Here is a 21,595-nt window from a genome sequence, read left to right as displayed (position 1 = left end):
CTGCAGAATGAATGTGTGCCTGTGGTAGCACAATACATGGAGGTAACAGTGCTGGACAGTTGTGTGCTGTGTACATACCCTGATTGCAAGTGTGCTTGCAATACATACACTGAATGCAAGTGTGCCTGTAATGATACGTTACATGAAGGACCCTGGGTTTCAATTTAGGAGGCCCAGGCCTAACTGGAGAAATATGAGGAGTTAGAGGAATCCCCCACGGCAGATTTGTCTATTCCTGCATTCAAGTGACCTGGGTAGGACACACTGGAGCAGGGAGAGCAAGGCCCCCCCAGCACTCTGCAAAGGGTAGTCTTTGATTCAGTGATAGATCACAAGGAAGGGGCCTGGACACATCTCAAGAAGGAGATGGGGCTGATAAGGGAATTATAAAGAATCGGACTGGGAGCCCAAAATTTACCTTTTGATGCACATATCACTGTGGCTTGAATCCAGGTATGAACTCTAGTCACTCCCTTGGCCTTTGTTGTGGGAGCTATCCACTTCAGAGTCTCTCTTACTGTGACACATGGCTTTCAAGAGAGAGGGGTGAAGTATGCACTTCAAAACAAGCAGAACCCCCAACATAAAACTTCAAAGACCCAGACCCTAAATCACTTTTGGTGTCTGGAAAGGGACTGTGAGAAGTGGAGATGGAGACGATAGAGCCTTGAATGCACACCCTCCTACATTGCTGCATTCCCTGAGGGACACCTGGGAAACTGACATTGATAGGCCTCTTAATGGTTAAGAATAGGATTAGGCTCTGGCATACCCACCGTGGGTCTCTCAAAACAGTAGGTTGAAATTAATCCAATATAGTTTACACAGGGCATACCTATTCCCGGAACACTTAACCCCCATATTCCCTATTGCTGTTGACAGCTGTACCAGATGTGACCCCCTGGGGACGACCTGAGTCGTGCTTTGGGGCTGTCCAGACTCCAAGGTTACTAGAACACTATGCTATTTGACATGAATCGAGTCACAGGAATCACCGGCATATCAACGTGGAAGACAGGAGCGCTGGGCATTTACACATGATCATGTGAACAAAAAACAGCAACACGGTTCCTGGATCTGGCCCTCCTAATAACCAAAAAACTTGTCACTACATGCTGAAAGCTCCCAGCACTACCCAGCTCATAGCTCTGGCAGAGTACCTTTATCCAGTGGGTGAGGACCAAGGCAGTAGCCTTGCACTGCGAGCAGGCCAGAGTCCTACGATGGGAGACGATTTCCCAACTAATTGATGCCCCCCAAGACTCCCATGAATCCAGAGCCAAAGTGCCCTAGCTTCTGCTCCAAGACGTGTGGAGATGGTCTCTCCTCTCTGGGGATCCTTGACCACAATCCCAGTCACTATTGGAACTCCTGTATGCCCCCCCCCCCCTTCCTTGTTGTCCGCAAATGGTGGACGAAATTCAAGAGGCCTCATCCCCTTCCTTACTGGGTCACCAGTGGTCCATGGCTGAGTGACTGGCTCTTTCTGCTCCCCTCCCTTCCTGCTTCCCTAGTATGCCCCAAGAAATCTGCGGTCATATAGAGCATCTAAATTATTCCCTGTTCGTTACTAGAAAAAAGTCATCCTGTAACGGAATATTGCATATGTATCAATATGATGTGCTAATCCCATTGTACCTAAATGTCTCTGCTGTATTTCAAAAGCACAATTAATACACTTGTTAAAACAAAGAAGGGGAGGTTAAGACCCCCAAAAATGGCCACCTGCCAAGCAGCCAGACAGGCTGTGTGACAAGGGGAAGCTCTGCAAGACGTCTGCCTGTGACCAGGAAGGAGGGCCAAGGTCTGTTGATCTCTCTGCTGGATGAAGGAACATCACCCAGGGAAACAAAAACTACCAGCTCTGTAACACCAGCACCTGCCTGCTTGCCAAGACCAGTGTGCCCTGTGAGGAAGAGGAGCGCGTTGAAGGGAGAGCGGTCCAGTGTGAAGCCCTGTGGAGTGGTCTCCCGGTGCTAGGAGACTGCTGCTGCACCGACCGGTTCGTTGCCCATGTACAAAACTGAGTCGGCGACTCCCATGCCAGGAGAGGGCTGCCATGAAAATAGTTGCGTTAAAAGATTGACGTGCAGTAAAGGTGGAAACCTGCTCGACACCGTAGCGGCAACTCCGTATGCCAGGAGGGGCTGCCGTAGTAAATAATGCTGTGTGGCAAGCAACAACACATTGTGTGGCAGTTATGCTGCAACCCTGTATGCCTAGAGGGGCTGCCGGGAATAACTGCCATGCGGATCTGGCAGGAGCCCATGAAATGTGAGCAGCAGCGACCTGCAGGTCTCCAAGAGCAATGAGAACTGTAACTGACCCGATCCTGTGGACCGAGAGAGGATGCCATGGGAGCATTGCCACATCAGTAGACTTGAGATAGGGGTGTATAAATTAGCCCACCCCTTTTGGGGAGTGGAAATTGACAAGTTACTTAGCTTCAGTAATGCCTTATCTGGTAGAGACATGATCTAGCTGCAGATTCCTTACCTGTGACCTTCCAGGTGTCAAGCTGAATACTGAAGATTTTTCTTAGCAGTTCTTCTGCAAACCGGTAGGTGGCGTTGGTCGCTTCCTCGTAACGTCATATGGCATTGAGTTCATCGTCCTGGCGTCTGCGTCGTCTGTATAAGCGTCACCTCGGCACGCTGATGTCCGTACTTTCCACGCCAGAAGCGCGGAGCCATGAAGTTAACTGACATTGTCCTAGTGTTTAAACAACTAGGCCCCTGAAGGTGAACTGCCCTGACATGAAGGACTGATCCGCAGTGCCAGGCAGACGGATGGGTCGGTAAGGACTCTGTGGCTTGATCATGTCTCTATCAGATAAGGCGTTACCAAAGGTGAGTAACTTGTCCATCTGATAGAGACATCTAGCCACCGATTCCTTTCCTGTGAGCAGATACCCAAGCAACACCATCCCGGAGGAGGGACTGTGGAAAAGTTTTAAACCAGAAAGTCCTGTAGGACCAAACGGCCAAAAGGTCCTTCCTACTGACCTGATTGTCCAGGCCATAATGCTTGGCAAATGTGTGCAGGGATGCCTATGTAGCAACCTGGCAGATGTCAAGAACCGGGACACCACAATTGAGAGCCATGGTGGCTGCCTTAGCTCTGGTCTGTGGCCTTCAGGAGGCTGTTTCTTTGCCAGAGCGAAACAGATTTTAATACAGTGGATAACCCACTGTGAGATAGTCCTCTTCTGTACAACACGTCCCTTCATTCCTCCAATGTACCCCACAAAGAGTTGGTCATCCACCGAAACTCTTTAGTGTGATCAAGGTAGAACTATAACCCTCTTTTTGGGTCCAGACGGTAGAGACGCTCCTCTTCCTTAGAAGGATGCGGAGGAGCATAGAAGGTGGGCAAGGTGTCAAATTGCCCTAGGAGGAAAGGTGTCACACCTTTAGGCAAAATAGAAACCCCTAGTGCGAATCACTACCTCGTCTAGAAAGACGGTCAGGTAAGGAGGCTGATAGGAAAGCGCCTGCAACTCGCTCACTCTCCTGGCAGAGGTTATTGCCACTAAAAAGGCTGTCTTAATGGTGAGCAGCCGGAGTGGACAACTGTGCTGTGGCTCAAATGGTGCACACTTCAGATAAGTGAGGACCAAGTTAATGACCCATTGGGGCATGACGAAAGTGAAAGGGGGAAACAAATGTGTAAGCGCCTTCAGAAATCTATGTACAATAGGGGACTTTAATAGCAACGGTTGTTCTGGGCAAACATAAAAAGGCAGAAATGGCCGAAAGTTAACCCAGTTAAGGGCCCAGAGCAGAGCATTGCTGGGCTATAGACAGAATGAAAAGAAGAATATCAGAGAGGGAGGCAGACAAAGGGTCGATAGACCATTCTGTTCAATATTTACAAAAATGTTGCCATCAGCATGCGTATTCCGACTTAGTGGAGGGACGCCTGGCTGCCAAAATAACTTTGTACACTTCGGGAGGAAGGTTGATTGATATCAACTGTCACCGCTCAATCGCCATGCATGGAGGCAGAGGGTTGACAGGTTCAGGTGGACGACCCTCCCCTTCTGCTGCGACCGAAGATCCTCTCGATATGGTCAGCCTGATTGGAGGATTGATGCTCATCTGCAGAAGCTCGGGACAACAAACTCTCTGTGCTCAGTCCGGAGCCACAAGAATGACTAGTGCCCGGTTGCTCCTGATTTTCTTCAACACTCTGGACAGGAGTGGTATGGGCGGAAAGGCGTAAAGGAGGCCGGAGCTCTCAAGACAAAAAGCACAGCCGAGCGAGAGCCGCCTTGGAAACTCCAGCACACAAAACTGCTGACATTGCGCATTCTCGTGGAGGCGAATAGATCTAACCAAGGCTTTCCCCTCCGATGCAAGAGTCCTTGCACCATCTTCGTAAACAGACGCCACTCATGATCCACTAGGCACCGACAGCTGAGTTAGTCTGCTCTGGCATTCTGGATCCGGCCAGATGTTGAACCACCAGGGATATGCCCTGCTGTTCGAGCCAAGTCCAAAAGCGCAGGGCCTCTTGACAGAGGGTCCACGACCCCACCCCACCCTGTTTGTTGCAGTACCACATGGCAGTGGTGTTGCCCGTGAACACCTGAAAAAGCCTTCCCTTGAGTGATGGTAGGAAGACTTTCAGTGCCAATCGGATCCCACGGAGCTCCAACAAGTTGATATGGAGACCGGCTTCCACCGTAGATCAGAGTCCTCAGATCTCCACCTCCCCAGATGGCCGCCCCATCCCAGAAGTGATGCATCTGTCACTACTGTGAGATCTCCTTGGGGAAGGGAGAGGGGTCTGCCTCTGACCCAATCGCGGTTTGTCATCCACCACTGCAGATCTTTTGCAGTTTCCCTCCGAAATCTGGACCAGGTCGGTGAGATTTCCCTGATGCTGCGCCCATTGGAACTTCAGGTTCCACTGCAGAGCCCACCTGTGCCATCTGACATGAGTCACCAGCAGGATTCTGGAGGCCATGAAGCCCAGCAGCCTCATTCATTCTCACTGAAATCCAGGATAGAGGCTGAAACATCAGTATAGCCTGAATATCCCTGAGTCGGTGCTCTGGAGTATAGGCCCAAAACTGCACCATGTCCAGCACGGCTCCGATGAAAGGGAGTGTCTGAGAGGGAGTCAGGTGTGACTTGGGCACATTGATAGTGAACCCCAGCAAATGCAAGAGGTTCACCATAGTCTGGAGGTCAGAGATGACTGCCTGGGGTGAGCCAGCTTTCAACAGCCAGTCGTTGAGATAGGGGAAGACTGGAACCCATGACCTGCGCAGATGAGGTGCGACCACCTCCATCACCTTTGTGAACATCTGAGGGGAACTGGGGAGCACGGTAAACTGAAAGTGCTCTTGGCCTACCATGGGCAGCCTGGACTGGGATATGGAAAAAGGCATCCTGCAAGTCCAACGCTACCATCCAGTCTCCCGGGTCCAGGGCAGACGGAACCTAAGCCAGCGTGAGCATCTTGAACTTCTCTTTTTTGAGAGTTCTGAAGTAGAGTACAGGACGGAGACATCCATCCTTTTTGGGGACCAGAAAGTAACGGCAATAGCAATTGCAGCCTACCTCTGGCCCGGGAACCCTCTCTAAAGCTCCTTTTGCCAAAAGAGTCTGGACTTCCTCCTACAGCAAAGTTAGGTGATCCTCCTCGTGGGATAGGTAGTCTTGAAAGGGAAGGAGTAGCTCTTTCGTACTATGTGCAAAACCCTTGTGTCCGAGGTGATGTCCCGCCAGTGGTGGAGGTGATGGCGTATCCTGCCACCAACTGGACGCCCATGATCTGGGAGGATCAGACTAGGAAGTTTTGGAGGTGGAGAAAGGAGGAAGGAGAGGAGATTGTGGCCTGGCCTGACTTCTGGCCATCCGACCCACGGGGTCTAGGCGAACTGTGCCCATGGACACGCAGAGGTTGATGAACTTGCTGTCCTCTGGCTAGGATAGGGCTGGCACAGTTAGAAGCCCCTTCCATAGCCACAAAAGCAGCAAAAGGCGGATGCAGGATCATACAGAGAGGCCCAAGGATTTGGTCTTGGCCCACGACTCCTTGAAGCCCTGCATCTGCCCTGTCTCCAAAGAGACGAGAGCCATCAAAGGGCAAGTCCATCAGGTTGGCTTGGACATCCCTCGAGAAGCCAGAGGTTCTCAACCTAGCATGGCATCTAACTGCCACCATCGAGGAAATAGCTCTGCCCAGCATGTCTTTTGTGTCAAAGCCATAGCGTATAGTAAACTTTGCTGCATCCTTCCCATCTACAACAATTTGGGAAAGGACAGCCTGGGCCTCCTCCGGGATTTGTGGCAGCACTTGTGCAACCGTCGCTCACAGATAGTGGGAGTAACGACCCAATAGGCATCCGGTGTTTACTAACTGTAATGCTAGGTTGGTGGAAGAAAATGTTTTCTTTCCGAAGCTATTCAGCCTCTTGCATTCCCTATCCAGGGGTGCGGAAGGTTATGCGCCATGGCAAGTAGACGCTTGGACCACCAAGCTCTCAGTGGTTGGGTGGGAGGTGAGGAAAGCTACGTTGCCTGGTGCAGGGCGGTGGCGGCAGTCGATGGATCTATTCACTGGAGCCATGTGCTGGGTTTCGACCAAATACCCAGAAGAACATTGGTCAAGGCCTCATTAAATGGCAGCAAAGTTTCTGAGGTGGAGGACCTTTGTCAAGACATTGGTCTTGACTGCCACAGTAGGAAGCTGCAGGTCCAAGACCTCCACAGCCCTATGCACCACCATGGCGAAGGAAGCTCCCTCCTCCGTAGCCAGGTTAGGAGGGGAAAGCATGCCAGGCTCCGGATAGGTATCCAAGCGACTGGCATCACCCAGTTCTTCATACCAGCCATGCAGGACTTCTAAGCGGGTTCTGCATCCCATCCCAATCATCCTTCAATACTAGCCCCTTGGAATAAGGCTCAGGATATGATCTAGAGCCTAAAGGCTCTTTTATCACCGATCTTGGCATCGGTGGACGCCCGACCGGCTCTGTGTCGTTGGGAATAAGAATGGGGCTGGGGCCGCCAGTGAGCACCGGCGATGTTGAGGATCTTGGTATTAGATGCGAAGTCGGGGAAGGTCAAAAGGGCGCGACTGGCACCGGTCCAGATCTGGGAACGGATCAATCAGGAGCCCTGGGTGCTGGAGTGAAACCCAGAGGAGCTCCTTCTGCTGAGCCTGAGGGGCCCAAAGGCGCGCTGGCAGGGTCAGACCACCCAAATATGGTGCACATGGCGTCTTAGAATTCTTTCAACTGGGCGGTGGTCGCTCCCTTCCCTGGAAAGGGAGGGAAACGCGAGATGACCAAGGAGGGAAACGCGAGCCGGCCCAGGCACCCACTTGGCAGAGCAGGGCCTTGAATGCTGAAACGACTCCGTCTCGTGTGACGGATAGGGCGAAGTCGAAGCATGCTTCAACTTCTTGTGCTTCTTATGGTGCTTTTTACCTGACCCCTTTGAAGATTTCAAATGGAAGGACGAAGACTTGGAAACCCTGGAGCGGTGCTCTGACCTTCCGAGGAGGTCTCCGAGGTGCCTGACGGCAGGGTTGCAGGCAGCATTTGGGGCCGCTCACTCAAAGCTTTTGCCGCCATGCCTCGCAGTCGAAGCATGACTTCGGGTCATGGGTGCACTCCAGGCACCAAAGGCACATGAGGTGGGCGTCCGTTACTGACAGGCCTCGGTGACTGGAGCCACATGATTCGAACCTTGTGGTCTTCTTGGACATCCTACACACTGAAAAATGTTCGACAAAAAGTCGAAAAAAGTCTGTCAAAAATAACAGAGGGTAGCTCTCTTCAGACCTATGCTGGCTGGTGCAGAAAGAAAAGAACTGACATCAGCGCACTGAGGTGGATCCTATATAGACGCGGACGTCACGACGATGAACTTGATGCCACACAACGTCACACGGAGTCAACCGACACCACCTATCGGTGCGCAGAGGTACTGCTAAGAAAAATCTTCCAGATCGAGCATGACGCCTGGAAGTTTACAGGTAGGGAATTTGTGGCTAGATGTCTCATATCAGATTTACCCCTCAGGAGGTTCGTGGAAACCCCTCTGATCGCTGTTGAAGCATGACCTTGCAGGGTAAGGAGAGAGACTGCGATGTTTGGCTTGTTCGCCAGAGCAGCAAACCCTACTGGTGCTCCGGTTGGCCCCATGGGTCCATTGGCATGTTGACTAGATTTATGTAGTGTGTGCCCAACGCTGAATTAATCTCGTGGTTCATGCAGTTCTCCATGCTCCTGGGTATCACTCTCCGAATGTGGAGTGTATGAATTAAATTTATATTTGCATCCCCATATCCGTGGGGTCTGTTCCCTGGGCACTGTTAATGGTCTCTAAGTTGAGACTTTCTCCTGGTAAATAAAACTTAGTTACACTCCTTGGTGTTTTTTTTCCAATAATTTTTATTCGGCATGTTACCTGGGAGGTTTGCCACTTCACTTTCCCCATGCACCACTCATGCTTTTCATGCCTATGGCTCCAGGGATTTGGCCTCTTCTGACGCTGAGATTTTCGATGCGTTGCAGTCATTAGAGGGACAAACCCCTCTAGATGGTTCATTCCCGACGCTGTCTGTTTCCGAACTGGCACCAACTCAACCTCGACTGGCATCGACTCCTGTTCGTGTGGACCTCCCTTCGATGCTGATCCCGAAGCCACCGGCGCTGCGTCTGGTACCACCAACGCCGGTTCCGAGGATAAGGTCTTGGAGAGAGTAGCAAAGACTGTTGGAGAAAGAAGAGTACCAGGAGGAACATGAAGGGGCTGAGGAAGGAGAGATTATAGATCTTGACCTGGATTTTGAGGGTTTACAGGAGGCTAGTGGCCTGGACACCTCTCCTGGATGGGACCTTTCATCACCAAAGGGCTTGCTGACACAGGAGGTGACCGCATATCACACTGTGATCAGAATGGCTGTGGACCTCTTGGAGTTGCCTCTTCCTACAGCAGAGTTGAGGTCTAATATTCTGACGTTGGTGCTCCATTCTCCTTCCTTTATTTGGGAGCCTTTACATCCCTTCAATGAGGAGCTGTCAGAGCCCATTCTTGATGTCTGGCAGAAGCCAATGTCCACTCCAGCAGTTTCCACAACTGTGGCAAGAATGTACAAGGTGACTCTGGTGTATCCTGCTTTTCTGTCCACCCATCCATCGCCGAAAAGCTTGGTGGTCCAGGCTTTGTGCTCTTTGAGGCAGTCTGCAGGTCCCTTCTCATCTATGCCTGCTGATAGGGAGTCAAACGCTTGGTGCAATCGGCAAAGAAGGTGTTCTCCTCGCGAAGTATGGCCCTTAAGTCCACAAATGCCACATGCCTTTTGGGTTGCTACATTCATGCCCTCATGGACTCAGCCAGGGAGGTTGTTCCAGAATTGCCCGAGGAGGTACAAGGGCATTTCTCAGAGGTGTTGTCGGATGCCCAAGCTGCTGCCCGGCATGTGATACAATCTGGGCTGGACATGGCTGATTCGGTAGCCAGGGTAATGGGATCGTCTGTGGCTATTAGGAGACACGCATGGTTGCGTGGTTCCGGATTCTCTCCTGATGTCCAGGCTACTTTACTGGATTTTCCCTTCGATGGATCTCACCTGTTTGGGGCTAAAGCGGACTCGGCACTGCAGCGCTTTAAGGACAGTAAAGCCACAATAAGATCTTTGGGACTTCAATCTCAGTACAGGAGCTTTGGGCAGTTCCGCAAGTTTCGTTGATTTGGAAGAAACTTGCCCTTTTGTGCCAGGCAACAGCCACAGCAGCAGCAGAAGTAGGCAGATCCCTTGTATAGATCCTACAGGGGAAAGGGCAGAGGTTGTCTGTGGTGTGCTGAACAACAGCAAGTCTCCTCCTCTTCTGCTCCTCCAGGTGGTGTGGCAGGGAAGCAACTCTAGATCCACCATCCTAGAGTATACTTGACCCATGGGGGGACAGGTGTCCCATTTTCTACAGCATTGGAGGTCTGTTACTACAGATCTCTGGGTGTTGAACATCGTAGAGAATGGGTATGCCCTACCCTTCCGGGAGTTTCCCCCTCCTTTCCCTCCCAGTCAGGGATCTTGCTCAGAAGAGCATCTTCTGCTTCTCCAGCAGGAGGTTCTGTCATTGCTGAAAAAAGGATGAAATCAAGGTGGTTCGGGAGCAGGAAAGGGGTCAGGGGTGCTACTCAATACTTCCTGATACCCAAAAAGAATGTTCGTTTACGACCTATCCTCGGCCTCAGGGTTTTGAATTTGTACCTCAAAAAGGAGAAATTCAAAATGTTGACCCTGACACAGCTTCTTCTCTCTCTGGAGAAGGAAGACTTGATAGTGTTGAACGATTTACAGGATGCCTATTTTCACATTCCCATCCTGAAGTCTCATCAGATGTAGCTTTGTTTTACAGTGGGGTCTCAACATTACCAGTTTGCGGTCCTTCCATTTGGCCTTACTTCCGCTCCGCGAGTCTTCACAAAGGTGATGGTGGTGGTGGCAGCTCATATCAGAAGGTCAAGGATTCCTGTTTTTCCCTAGATGGACGATTTGCTGCTCAAAGCACATTTTCCAGAGATTGTGCTGCATCATTTGCGGGTAACAACACAACTGTTGTTCGTGTTGGGTTTTTCGATAAATGTACCCATATCTCACCTGGTGTCCTCTCAGCGCAACCTGTTCATGGGGTAGTACTGGACACTACTGTGAGTCGGGGCCTTCCCACCTCTACAGAGGATTCAAGATATCCAGGCTATGATTCCACTTTTTCAGAGTGGAGCGGCTGTTCAAGGTATGAAGGTCTTAGGCCTGCTCGGTCTGTTGGCATCCTGCATATTGTTAGTCAACCAAGTAGGCTGGCATATGAGGGCCCTCCAGTGGTGCCTCCACAAGCAGTGGTTTCAACACAATGGAGATCTCTTAGAGGTTGTCAGAATCTCCAGAGACATTGCAGCGGATCTACTATGGTGGAGTTTTCCAGGCAACCTGTCTTAAGAGAAGCCATTTCACCCTCCTTCTCCGGTGGCCACAGTGATTACAGATGCCTATACTCTAGGGTGGAGAGCCCATCTGGGGGATCTGGAGGTCAAAGTTCTTTGGTCTCCAGAGGAAAGATTGTTTCACATCAATCTTCTGGAATTGCAAGCGATACGTTTGGCTCTCAAGGCCTTCCTCCCTTTCCTTCGAGGGCAGTCGGTTCAGGTCCTAAAGGACAACACTACCGCGATGTGGTACATCAACAAACAGGGAGGACTAGGGTCGTATCTTCTCTACAGAGAGGCTCTGCGACTTTGGTCCTGGGCTCAGGACCATCAAATTTGCGTAATCACAAATCATCCGGCCTGAGAGCTGAATGTGCATGTGGACAGTCTCAGTCGGCAGTATTAGGCCGATCATGAGTGGCGTCTCCATCCGGAGGTGGTCCTTCACATTTTCAGGATGTGGGTGTTTCTGACTTGTTTGCCATTCATGAGAATGCACACTTCCCTGCATTCTGCAGACTCCAGTATCTGACGCAGGGAGCATTGAGGGACGTGTTTCAGTTAGATTGGGGCTCACAGCTTCTTTACGCATTTACCCCCATACCTTTGATTCCTTGAGTTCTAAGGAAGATTCGCCTAGACTGGGCACAAGTTATATTGGTCACCCCGGATTGGCCGCGAAGGTTATTGTACACAGACCTCCTTTGCCTCTCATTGCACCCTCTGCTCTGCCTCCCTCTCTGGACAGACCTCCTCTTGCAGGGGCAGGAGCAGGTTCTACACTCCTATCTCCACAGCCTGCGCCTTCATGCCTGAAGAGTGGATTTGAATTTGGTTCTCACGTTTTTGATGGATTCCCCCTTTGAACCATTACATAGTTGTCCCTTAAGGATTTTAGCGTTTAAAACTATATTTTTGGTTGCAATCACTTTCGCTAGGAGGGTGAATGAATTGCAGGCTCTTAGCTCTGAGCCACCTTTTACATCATTCCATGCAGATAAGATGGTTCTTAGGACCAGAGCTTCTTTCCTGCTTAAGGTGATCACTCCTTTCCACTTGTGCAGTCCATCACCTTACTTATTTTCTACCCTCCCACTCACCCTTCTAAGGAGGAGGAGAGACTTCATCGCCTGGACCCTAAGAGGGCGGTCAGCTTCTACAGAACAAAGGACTTCTGGCTGGACGATCAACTCTTCATCGGATATGTTGGCAAGATGAAGGGCAAGGCTGTCCACAAAAGAACACTGTCCAGGTGGATCATCCTTTGTATCAGGATCTGCTACGCCTTGGCCTCCTGAAGGTATTTGCGCTCATTCTACTAGAGCGAAGTCTTCTTCGGCTTTGGCTAGAGGTGTCTCTATGGTAGACAACTGCAAGGAGGCAACTTGGACCTCCCTCCACACTTTTACAGAGCACTATTGCTTGGATTAGGAGGTGAGGAGGGAAGGCCATTTTGCTCGTTCTGTGCTGCAAGATTTTTTGGTATAGGCAGGCAGGCACCCTCCTCCAGGAGCAGGACTGCTTGGGGATTCAGTTCAAAAGGTGAGAAATCCACAGTCAGATGTATCCATCAGAAGAACAAGTTACTTACCCTTGTTAACACTTTTTCTGGTGGATACAGTATCGGCCTGTGGATTCCTCACTGAGACACCTGCCTCCCCGTTGCCTGTCTGTTTATACCAAAAAGATAATCAATGTATATCTTAAGTGATTTATTGCTGGAATCATGTGATACTTGGCACTAGGAAATGTCTGTGATGAAGAATTACCAGTTTTGAGTTAAGTTTGTATACTGTGTATACTTGTATAAATGTTGTCAGTTCACCCATTCGCCTTGAAGGCATGGAAAAAATGGGTGAAACTGACGTCAGCATGCCGACGAGTTCTTCTTATGGCTCCGATGATGTCACGCGGAGTCATGCGCAGAGATGTTCCATTGTGACGTCCTTGTCGACGTGGGAGAGCTGAAGAGAAAAGTTTCCATGGAATGCTGCACATTGGGTAATTCAAAAGGTGAGGAATCTACAGGCAGATACTGTATCCACTAGAAAGTGTTACCGAAGGTAAGTAACTTGTTCGTCTGCCCCATTCCCCGTCCATATAGGAATGAGGCAAGGCTCCTCCTTCTTCCCTCTGCTATTTTTTATTACCCTTAGTACCCCTAGCAGCTGCAAACAAGCAATCAAAGTATCAAGGGGATAACTACAACAGGAGGCCTGTCCAAACATCTGCTGTATGCAGATGGCATCTTACCGGAAAGACCTCCAGGGTTTCAATCCCCCTTCTGATCCTTCTAATAGGACCCTTGTCTCATTTTTTAGAGTACAACATTAAAAGGAGCTAAAGAAAATTCCTTCCCTTAGTCGCCATGGTAGCCAGAGTGCCTGTGGATGGTTAGGGAACTACTAATCGAAAAACTTAAAATATATAGGTATCCGACTCAACAGAGACCAGTAGAACATCTCTGATAACTTCTGATCACTTATGAACAAAACTGACAATGGCTTTACAAGATAGTCCACATTACAACTATCCTTTTTGGGACGGGTACATATCCTAGAAATGGTTGCATTACGCAAGTATAACTAACCCTTGGGGATGCTTACTGTTCCCAATGTACATTCTAAAATCCATCACCAAATGTATCACCAACTTCCTCCGGGATGTCAGAAGGACCAGACTGAAGGTCTCAAAAACTACAGGCATCGACTACAGCAGAGGGCATATGACTCTCCATATTTAATTTGGCACACCGTCTATCACAACTGCGATCTCTCTTAAGTAACTATCCCCATGCTTCAATGTGGGATCTTGAGAAACAGCTGTTACATGACTTGCGCTTCCTTCAAGGCTGGTATGATGATAAGAACCCCACGGGGCAAAATTCAAGAACATCCCACAATTACAGTAATGCTAGGCGCATGGATCACAGCACACAGGCGACTTAAAGTCTGCGCACACCAGCATAATGGGCTCCCATTTGGAATAATATGGACATTCAAATAAATGGAAGCACAATCAGTTCGTCTGTCAGACGGATAACCACCATAGATGACCCAAATAATGCAAAGGGATTAATTCAAATAATTTTTGGACAGGAATACTGCCATGGCAATATTGCAAATACAGGCAACTAAAAGAGGGGTATTTGAATTTCTTATCTATATTGTGGTGGTGATAAAAAGAATCTTCCCCCAGCGATGAGGATGGCCTTTAGTTTGTGGTGTTCCACCCTCCAACAGATGGGGTCATTGAACCAATTGACGTAATGATGCCTCTATGGAGAAGTAGCCAACTAACCTCCCTGGAGGGTTTCCATAAATGGAACCTCATTGGGATTTCTGCACTGGGGGACATGAGCCTGGGACAGCCTTAAAGTCATTCCAAACTCTTCAAAAGAAAATCAACATTCATCGTAGTCAGTTCCATAGATATCTCCAACCCCGCCACGCTCTGACTACTTATATATAGCTGATCTGGAGGCCCTGTCCGAATTCAATAGTGTAAACTACTGATGGGAGGCCTGGGGGACCATAAGGCTGCACAGATGTATCAAACAGTCATACCCAATCAGTGTGATGCGTTTCGGGCCTTCAGAGCTGCGTGGGAGGCAGATGTTGGGATTCTCGAAAACGAGGACTGGATGGAGGCACTGGGGTTGCCACGTATGGCTGCGATAGTGGCCTGACTCTGGCTAATTCTGCTGAAATATCTTCACAGGATAAACTTTACATGGCATAGACTTTGGTGCATGGGAGTGATAGCATCCCCAACCTTGTCTTTGATGTGGCACAGAGGAGGGCATATTAACTCACACGGCTCTACAGAAATACTGGTCAGGGTTGACGGCCTGTCTAGGCAGAGTTCTCGCTTAGCCAAACCTTACTCTGCTACACCTCACCAGTGATTTAGGTGGCAATAGATATCGATTATCTCTTTTATACCTTGGCCTGAGCTAAGCAAAGCGAGATATAGCACGGAAGTGGCAGGCTGCAGCCCCTCTGCCCTTAGCAGTGTGGAAGAATAGTATTGACCATTGTATGGGGTTGGAAGTATAACTATATAAAGCAAGAGGTTGCCCCCAGAAGCACCCCAAGATATGGCAGGTATGGGTGGATTACTGAGGTATTGAATTGGAACCTGTTCGACCAATGTGCTCATTGATGGATGATGAAATCAGGGCCTTTACGGGTTGAGGGTAGCCAGGGTGATTGTGGGACATTGATTTTTCTCTGCAGGTTTGCATCCTGTTCAATTGATATCTGTTGGGTTAGGGAGTGGGGGTAATTTGCAGACATTTTTTATTTTTCTTTGTCATTATTTGGAACATTGTTGGCTTCTGGGCTTTGTTTCCTGTTTAAAAGCACCATTGATAAAATATATTTTAAAATAATAGGGCTATTAGAAGAACGATATCTCATATTGCTTGCAGAATACCCAATTCTTTTGTATATAACCAAAATTGGAACATACAAAGGCCCAGTCTATGGACTATGCAATATATTGATTGTGGCTTTGCACTCACAAGAGGTTATTCGAGACACTTGAACCAGTTGGTAGTCCTTTCTGAACTTGCAGTATATTAAAGAAGACTGGGACACAGTTAGGCCTGGGCGGTGAACTTCATTCCGTTCCTGGAGTTTACGGAGTTTTCTGCACTCCGCGGAGCTCGCAGAGTGCAGAAAACTCCGCTTCGCGATGTGCAACGGAGTTTTTTCCCTGCTCGCGAATGGTAAGTTTGCGCTCGCGAACAGTAAGTTTGCGAGCGTGAGCTGTCGGTCGGGTAGAATTTCTAGCCGAGCTGCAGGAATACCAGCACAAACTGCAGTTTGCACTGCACTCCGCCACTCGCGGAACTTCGCAGAGTTTTTTTGTAACTTTGCGTAGCAAAACTCTGTGAACTATGCCCAGGCCTGGATACAGTACTACGCCCAGGCCTGGACACAGTACTACCAGCGTATGACAGAGGATTGCAGAAAGCACAATTGAAGATAACATATTTTAAGATACTACCAATGGCGGCTGGTGACATTTGAAAGGGGTGGGGCGTAAACGTTGTGGATGTGTGGGACAAGGAGACGACCAGAGCAACGAGTAGCAGCCGAAAGGGCAGAGAAGGGATCGTTTCCTGTCAGATCTCACTGGGTGCTGGTGTAAAAGAGGACTACAAGTCCCAAAATGCAACGGGTGTTAAACGATAGTACAGAACCAGAGTGTAGCATCATCTGTTAACTTTCAAAAAAGAAGCAGTAAAACTGCAAGTCCCTGGAGGTATAGTGCAGAAGGTTGAAATACCAGATTATTTTAAGGCATGCTCATGACAGATAGCCATATGCCTGGTATGCCACTGCATCTGAGTAATCTGAAGAAGATTGCTATGGCTGTAGGTAGCGACTGTGATTGACTGCCAATTGCCCCGTGCCATATCTGTCACCTTGCTCTGCCTTTTCGGCTGCTGCTCCTTGCTCTGGTTGTCTCCTTGTCCCACACATCCAAAACGTGACAGCAGGACAGTGGGGATACCGTCGATGAAACTCAGCTGACAGCGGCTCAAAAGGGTGAAGTGCGCGTGACACGCCCTGGAAGAATGATAGTCAAGTGCAGAGAATGGCCAGCTCGCTCCACTAGGGAAACACAAAACAAGAAGTGTGCCTATTTATTGTAAATAACCATTGTGTGCTTATCTGCTGCTCAGCTGAGTTGAGCTGTGCCTCTTACCGCCCTGATTGCTGGTGAAGTCTGCTTCCCCCCTACTTTACATCTCCCACTCTTTCATCCCTCGCCTGTTGCCTCTTGTGCACTGAGCATGCCCCCTCCCGCACTGTCCTCCTCGCGTTTTTTAAGCCAATCCGGACGCTGATTCCATGCTGTTAAAAAACAGCATGAAAGCAGCGCCAGGGTTGGTAGTAGCGGGCAAACCCAGAGCTCCTTAGGAGACCGTGAGGCTGCAGCTGAAATTTCCAGCTCACTTACAGGCCGCAAGTGCACATGTCGGGTTGGCCATAGAAAGACACCCGTCCAACCTGCCATGCGCACTAAGTGTTAACCCAGGGAACCTGTGTCTTCTGTGCTGACTGTCAATAATTAAGCCCCATCATTGCCCGTCTAACGCAACGGTGTGCACACTCATTACCTCCTCGTCCAGTCTTCCTCGCCACAGTAATACATATGAGCCTCCGGCTCCACACAGAACTCCAAGTAAAATAAAAGAGCAGCGCTCTAGTCTCCCCTCCCTCCTCCAATATGGCCCCCAGTGGCTTCAGCCAATCCCATAAAAGGATACAAACCAACCAGCTCGATCTGTTCTTTTTTTCTGCACTTCTCCGAGTGCTGTGTTACCTGATGGTCAGGTGAGTGGGGCTGGGGTCCTGCTTGAGCGGACCCGTTTTGCCCTAGGGTATCTAGTTTGGGGGAAGCAGTGTGTTTATGTTGTTTTTCATTTATATGTTTTTTTCCCCCTTCTTCTGCCTTCGCGCCTCTGGTCCTGCTTCAGCGGACTTTCGTGGCGTTTGTCTATACTATGGTCAGCATGTCGTCTCACTTTTTGGAGAGGGAGTCCTGCTATGTCTCTGGATTCCACTTCCTGCCTGTTGACGGTGGTTTGTTTACTTTCCTGACCGCGCGTCCTGCTAAGCGGACGTAGCGCGGCCGGGTGCGTTTGCTCTGGGGGGCGGAGGCTCCCGGTCGCATTCTTACCTGCTGACGGGGCCGCGTGAGCTTGCTGTGGGGGCGGGAGACTCCCGTGCGCTTTCCTTTTCGGATGGCCGAAGGGTCTGTTGTATGCCTTTCCCCCTGTTCCCCTGATTCCGGCAGTCTTGCAGAAGATCAAGAGGGAGGGGTCGTTTGTGCTACTAATTGCTCCGGGTTGGATGCGGTGACCTTGGTATCCCCTGCTATTGGAATTGGCTGTGTCTCCGGGGTGGGCCTTGCCATTCATTCCTTATCCTCTAATGGGTCCTCTTCTTCCTCTGCCTGTATTCCGTTCCTTGGGTCTGCGGGCCTGGCTCTTGAGAGGGATTTGTTGATGCGGAATGATTGTTTGATGGCTGTGGCTGGGGTCATTCAGCAATCCAGGAGACCTTCTACTCTTAAATCCTATGCGAAGCACTGGGATAATTTTGTTTCTTGGTGTCTGAGTCACGATCTGTCGGTGGCTTCTTTGGACCCGGCTCGCATTTTGGATTTTTTGAATGATGGCTTTGTGTTGGGCTTGGCCATTTCGACTCTTCGGGCTCAGTGGGCTGCGATTCGGGCATTCCATGTCCTCCCCTTGGTTTCTGTTTTGCCATTGGTTGCTAGACTTTTTAGGTCTCTCTCTTTCCAACGCCCCCGTCCTATCATGTGTCCTCCACCTTGGGACCTGCCTTTGGTTTTGCGTTCCTTGCAGTTGGCTCCCTTCGAGCCTTTGGAGTCGGTGGGGTTGAAGTTTTTAACACTCAAGGTGGTGTTTCTTGTGGCGATTGCTTCTGCCAGACGTATGGGTGAGTTGGGTGCCTTCCTTCGTTCTGCCCCATTTTTCTTGGTTTTGTCGGACCGTGTGGTATTGCGACCTCATCCTACGTTTATTCCAAAGGTGGATTCTTATTTTCACAGGTCTACTGAGGTGGTTCTTCCGAGTCTTTGTCCTGATCCTTCCTCGGATGAGGAATCCCTGTTGCACCTCTTGGATGTTCGTCGTGCCTTATTGATCTATTTGTCACGCACGTCTTCCTTTTGTAAAGTGGACAACTTATTTGTCAATTATGGTTTATCACGTCAGGGCCTGAAACCCTCCCTCTCGACGATCAGTCGCTGGATTAAGGAGGCCATTTTGTTGGCGTATGATTCTGTTTCTGAGATTCCCTCCCTTCCTGTTCAGGGGCGTTCCGCCCGATCTGTTGCTGTGTCTTGGGCCTCCTTCAAAGGGGTGTCCATGGAGGATGTTTGCAGGGCTGCTACTTGGCCTTCCCCTCATACATTCATGTACCATTACCGCCTCGAGATTGGGGGTGGGGGTTCTGTTTCATTTGCATCTTCTGTTCTGACTGCGGGGGTGACTTGAGAGGTTCTCTTTTGATTGCTGTACCTCTGTGTATTAAATTATGTTTTCCACTGCACTATTGGTGTGGTCTATTTCCTTACATGAAGCTGATTGCTTTGGTATCGGCTCATATGTATTACTGTGGCGAGGAAGACTGGACGAGGAGGTAATGCCCCGGTTATTTACCGGTAATCTTCATTACTCCGAGTCCTAGTCTTCCTCGCCACAGAATAGTTTCCCTTCCCTCCCGGCCCTGGTGGTGGCTTCATGTCTGCGGCTTTGATTATCAGATCGAGCTGGTTGGTTTGTATCCTTTTATGGGATTGGCTGAAGCCACTGGGGGCCATATTGGAGGAGGGAGGGGAGACTAGAGCGCTGCTCTTTTATTTTACTTGGAGTTCTGTGTGGAGCCGGAGGCTCATATGTATTACTGTGGCGAGGAAGACTAGGACTCGGAGTAATGAAGATTACCGGTAAGTAACCGGGGCATTAATAAAGGCGCCTGGGTGCACCCAACCCGGTTAGCGGAAGTGGGAAAAATAGTAAGCTATAATGTGGGCCTGGGGGTCAACAAATACAGGGAGGGGGGGGGGCGTGACGCTCCTACTCCCTCGTAGAGGAACTACCATTGGATACTACATTACTACTATTCGTCACCCCCCCCCCCCCCTTTCCAGGATCTGTAAAACAAAACTAGCCACAAATGACCTCTGCTGGAGAGGTAAGGCTCCTTAATGCGATTTACTACATATCATATGATCCTGTCCACGACTATAATAAAAATACTGGGCTGGAGTATAGTGTTTTATTGACTATAACAGCAATTGCCCATTCCCAAAATTCTCCTCACTTGCACTTGTACAAAATGTGATTAATGTTGAAGGCATGATATCACAGTGGGGAAGATTGATGTTCACAGCCCTCACTACAGCTAAAATCTGTTTCCTTACCGACTCAGTCTGAATGGATTTCAGAATTACTTAGACTGACCACACATGAGTGAATTATATTTAGGCTTCAGAACTAGATTACGCTGCTCGATAGGATATGGTGACCATGCCTTGACGACTGCCCACAGCCCAATGAAACTGCAGCACACATGGAATTACTGATCTTGGACCTCAGCTAGAAATAAAACTCATGACATGGACATTTTGAGAGCTGTATGCCATCATGTACCTTAACAAGTACCCAACTTCACAGATCTACATTATACATAAGATTAATGAAGTGTCCAAACCAACCCATGCCATGCAGCCGCGGTCCGTGCAGGTAAGAGTGGTGGGCCGTGTAAAGGGGGATTTCATTATTTATTTAATTTTTCCTCTGCATCGTCCCTCGAAATCCCCCCTTACTCGGCCCCTCCACTGTTACTTGCACGGACCGCGGCTGACTCCATGGATTCGTTAAGATTCTAAGAGTAGTGACACATTTGTACACACAATATCGACAAGTCACATACGCTTCAGCATTATACCTCAAACGTGAGGTGATGAAACCTATATCAGACTGTGCAAGTCATACTGATGCGGTCACACCATATATATGTGTCCCCCCTCCGCATGCTACCCCCTTCTATCCCAGTACTACTCCCCCATCTACACTACGGTCTATGTTCCCTTTGCTCATACGATTGTTCAATATTTATGAGAGTAGCTTTCTTAGCGGTGATGAGTCCTCGAAGGGAGACTGCAGTAAAGTACAAGAAAAAGCGTAGGCAAGTGCGAGTAAATGAGCAACTTTATTGCGCTTGTAACTCGCAGCCGCTTCCATACAGAAATGGCTCTAACGGTCAATTTGAACGTTCAACCTGTCCGCGCTCTAAATGTGGACCAGCACAAATTACATGAACCAAGGGGGGGACAAACATGAGCACAAGGGCAGTGTAAATGCATTCCTGTAATGTTGAATACAAAAGAGACCAAATCAATCATTATTAGGTCTTGCTTTAACATGAGGGCCTGATTGGAGCTAAGATATGAATATTTCTACCACTGGTAATGCCAAAATCAATAGGACCCAAATGTATCCTCTTTACTTATATGTGTAGTACATATTTTTCCTCTCTAATGATGAGTGTTCTTTACTTGTTGAATCATAAAGATCTTTTGTCATTCAGTACCGACAGACTCCTTGCACTTATACTGAATTCTGTTTCTGAACAGTTCAAGTTAAAAGATTATGGGGCATATTTACAAGCCGCTATCACCACAGGAACGTCCCTTTTTTTTGACGTTCCTGTGAAGAGACGGGCTTTGGTTTATTTACAAGGCAATTTTAAGCCACTTAACGTGGCTTAACTTAGCGTAAAAAGGGGTGGGCAATGGGTGTTGCGATGGGCGTTCAACCTCAACACCCAGATTTTGACGCTACCCCATATTTACAGGGGTGGCTTAAATATGGGGCACGCCAAAATTAAGACCAAAAAACCCTAAGGCCTCGCAAGGGGCCTGTAAATAAGCCCCCATTGTCTTAACATGGCTCAACGAGGAGAAATGCTTTATTTCTCCTCGTTTTTGCTGTTTCTATGTTACAGCAAAATGCCATGCATGATTGTGTATGTGCAGGAAGGTGTCCCTTCCTGCACATAAACAAACATTTTAAAAATCAAGAGTTGCAATTT

The sequence above is a fragment of the Triturus cristatus genome, chromosome 6 (genome assembly GCF_964204655.1).
Source record: "Triturus cristatus chromosome 6, aTriCri1.1, whole genome shotgun sequence".
NCBI classification, from domain to species: domain Eukaryota; kingdom Metazoa; phylum Chordata; class Amphibia; order Caudata; family Salamandridae; genus Triturus; species Triturus cristatus.
Note: the sequence above shows the minus strand (reverse complement) of the source record.